Here is a 4,420-nt window from a genome sequence, read left to right as displayed (position 1 = left end):
GTCGACCGTTTGAAGGCGGCGGCGGCGGCGGTGATCTGTAGGACGCGTTGATCGGCGCTAGCGACGATGATGGAACCTCGCCGGCGAGCTCCCGGCGAGGCAGCCCCTGTATATGGTGAGCATAGCCCCAACTTCCCCCCTCTGTAGCCCCTGTTCTTTTGTAGGGTTTCCATCGGTTGGTTCGCCGACGACGAATGTTGAGTTTTGTGTTGATTTCGTCCGCGGATGCTTTTTAGATGGCGTGACGTTAAAATCCCCACTCTCATTCATTCGTAGTGTTGTTTGTCTCTATGGATTAGCACGGGTTTAGAAAGCCCCTTCTTTTTTGCATGAACAAATCGGATACTGTTAAAATCTGAGTGCTTCAGTCAAGTCGGTGTATGTGCGCACAACCCTACAATGTATTTGCCAATCTGTACTTAACTGAATCTGTCGACACATGTTAAAAATAAAAAAAATGGTGGTTCTGGGACTCGAACCAAGAATCTGTAGGTGGTACAGTTTTGTCTGTAGCCAGTGGGCTACTGTGAAAGTTCTGAATAACTTTGAAAGCTCTCTTCTGTTAAAACAACATATTTTGTTGTTTGTCTGTCAATTACTCCCTCCGTTCCTAAATATTTGTCTTTCTAGACATTTCGAATGACTACTACATACGGATGTATGTAGACATATTTTAGAGTGTAGATTCACTCATTTTGCTCCGTATGTAGTCACTTGTTGAAATGCCTAGAAAGACAAGTATTTAGGAACGGAGGGAGTATAAGGAAAGGCCATCTGTGTACAGCAAACCGGGGGGGGGGGGCTTATTTGTCAAAAAAGTGAAATATGAGAGGGTTTCTCAGAAAACTCATGCCAAGCGCACCAGCACACGTCTGGTCACTGCCAATGGGACCCTCGCCACGCTGTCTTACTTAGTCAGCGCTTGATTCGTACGAAACTGAGAAAAGCACCGTATGCGAACAATTGAGCCAAGTTTTCCCACCACTTTGATGTATCTCACAACTTGTAGCATCAAAGTGGACATTCAGGACAAGTTGTGACACCAACAGTGTAATTGACTCCAAGTAAAACTCAATAGCTAGTCTTTAACCTATAACTTACTTTTATACGCGAATCATATGGACGACCTGCTAGCACCATGGAATAGCTTTGCATCTTTTGAGGGTGGCTCCTTTGAAAGTGCTTTGTTATTTATTTTTCTTGCGAATGTTGAAAGTGCTTTGTTCCATCGGCAATGAAATCATACACAATTTATATTTTTCCTTATTTATATAATTTTAGAGAATTCGTTCCTTCTTTATGAAACCATTGTTCCTTCTTTGTATGAATTGTTCGGTTTTTAATGAAATGATTCTTTTTGAGAAAAAATAATGTTTCTTCCTCACAAAAAATGTTATGTTTTTTATAAATTTGTTCCTGATCAAAACTAGGTAGCTAAGGAAAAAAATTGGCCAGATATAAAGTTGTGTTGGGACATCAGTGGCTACCTTTAGCTATGTATAGTCGCTTAGACTTTTTTGTTGAAAAGGGAATACATTAATATCGTGCAGATAGCAATTACACCCAGTCTCCGTACTTACAAGATGTCGCAAAGACATTCAGGATGCACACAGCCAAAGAAAAAACAAACAAAGGTCCCGCCACAGCGATAGACTCCTTTGCGAGCAGCCGCACACAAACCACCACCAAATACAACACCCAGAAAACATACAGAAGTCTCCAAAAGCAACACCTCCAAGAAGGAAATAGTGTACAAGCACCGTCGTTGCCCGATCCAGGATCTTAGGTTTTCACCCTGGAGAAGTCCGAGCTCTCAAAACAAATCCTTCAGCAAGACAATTGCTAGACACAACCAATGAAATCTGACCTTAGGTTTTCATCCTGAAAATCACGCCTTGGCACCCGAGAAGCACTATAAAAAATGAATTTCTCCAGTACTGTTGCCTCCATTTGATACTGCTGCTCCTAGGAAACACCTGGTTGAATCCATTGCCTCGAAGGCACCGTCTGTCTAACTGATCCTCCACATGGTGTCTTAGACTTTATAGGCCCATTGACATCACCCTCTCGAAGTTAAGCTTCAAATGCAGTTAATAGTAGCTTGTTCTAATCTACGCCTATTATCTTCGTCCTAATTTATATCTTGTTAATTAAAACCTGGACTAGCAACTATACTATGGAAAAGATGGTAGATGCCGCACCATTGGTGATGATCTTCACTTATTTGGTGTGCAACTTTTCTTTTATGGGAAGAGGCCCCGGTGCAAAATGCAAAAAGGGGGCAATGAAATTTTAAAAATTATAATAGCTAAAGAACAAATATAACTTAAGCATACTCACATTTAAATATTTTTAATATGTTATATAAAGACCCAAAAAAGGATATATACAGAAAACTTGACCTACAAATGGGCTCCCAAAATTTAAGGGGCTTGTATGATGGTTGATTGATTTCTGTTACTAGCTAGATTGGTTGGAAGAAGTTAGCTCTGTATACCATGTTAAAGAAAATGTCCCTACTCGTCCCGAGAGGAGCCACATTGGGTTATATTGATATATTCAAAGCAAGAACAACCCCTTGTCGTGGCTTACAAGATTGAACCGATCACAAGTAGGCCAGAAAGTTTCTTAGTCAATTTATGTACGATGGAAACATTAATTTTAACATTTACCAACACTGGTATGATATTTTAGTCAATCCAAATATTGTTGCATGGAAAACTAAGCATCTCATATGGTTAGATTCATTGTGGTTGAACCCAATCTATCCGGATTCTATATTTGGCTCGAGGGCTCTATCTCAAGATTTACCGGCTATTTATTTTCTTGCAAACGACATATCACCATGGCCACCAATCCTAATCCTACCACGGGCCTGTTCATTCTCAACTCGATTGTCTCAGTCGGCAAGTAACACAACCACACCATTTTCTCTTGCAAAACTAGTATGTCCGGTATCATCATCGAGGTGTCCTTCCTGGACGAGCACCCGCCGCGCCTCTCCATCCCGTTGTGGGCATGAGGTGGCATGCGTTCACGGCCAGCTACGACTCCCATGCGCTCTTGTGTGGAGTAGGGACAAGATGTGTGGATGGGGGGAGGGGGGTTCGTTGCCTTATTAAGTCGACTGCCAAAAGCCGTCAGCACAGAGTCGTCATTAATGATTACCTCGGCATTGAGTTGTTAGGCCATCGACATATAAAAGCTGTCGACATAGATACCTATGCCGACGGCAAAAAAACGGCATGCACCTAACGACGTCGTAACCACGTGTCACGGGCACCCTCGGCATAGTCGAAGCTTTTCCGGCGGTTTTTGTCCATTCGTCGGCTTACGTGTATATATGCCGACAGCTCCGAAAAAAAGTTGTCGGCATATCTATTGTTGTCGACAACTAGGGTAGTTCCTATAGGGGGTGGGGCTGGGGATGAGGAGTGGGGCAGATAACATTCACGAATCACGAGAATCCAATGGTTGGTGCCTGGGCGCTCAGTCGTCACATAGGGTGACCAATCGAGGCATCCAGCTGAGCAGAGTGCTGGCCTTAATTCTAGGTACCGGATTTGGTACACTTAGCTATAAAGTGGGACACCTTATAGTAAAAGACAATAAGTTTCTTAGACAATATATGTACAATGAAAGCATTACTTCATGGGTAATTTTAACATGCTCCCTCTTACCCTCTCTTTTCACATGAGAGGTAAGAAGGCACGAATTAATCAGACCACTACTTAATCAATGGCTCGGATCTATTATGAATTCTTACCTCTCATGTAAAAAGGGAAGGTAAGAGGGAACATGCTAAAGTTTGCCTTAATTTTAAGATTTACCAACTTTGGTACGATTTTTGAGTCAATTCAAATATTGCTACATGTCAATCTTTGTGGTTGAACTCAGCCTATCGATTCAAGTCCTATTTGGCACCGGGGCTCTATCTCAAGATCCGTTGGTTCAATCTCTCAAGGATGCTCACAAGTGTGGGATGGATGTACATACGTTCTAAAAAAGAGTGTATATGTACATGTATATGAAAGGCCTGCTTTTCTACCATGTTTCTCGAAAAGAAATAAATTGCCACATGGACCAGACGACACCACCGATTTTCCCGGCGCCATCACAGCCACAGCCACCGCCTTTCTCCTGAATCCTTTTTCTCCACCCTTGGCCGGATCGATCTGTCTCCATCCAAGTACGAACGTCAGATCGCCATGGCCAGCAATAGTCCTACCACGGGCTTCATTCTCAAATCGATTGTCTCAGTCGGCAATCAGCGCAACCACACCACTCTCTTTTGCAAAACCAGTCGGTCCGGCATCATCATCGAGGTTTCCTTCCAGGCGGAGCACCCGCCGCGCCCCTCCATCCTGTTCTTGCACTGCCCCGATCCGGGCGACAGCGCCTTCGACGAGAAGCCCCTCGT

This window comes from Triticum urartu, chromosome 5 (genome assembly GCF_003073215.2).
Source record: "Triticum urartu cultivar G1812 chromosome 5, Tu2.1, whole genome shotgun sequence".
Lineage (NCBI taxonomy): Eukaryota > Viridiplantae > Streptophyta > Magnoliopsida > Poales > Poaceae > Triticum > Triticum urartu.
Note: the sequence above shows the minus strand (reverse complement) of the source record.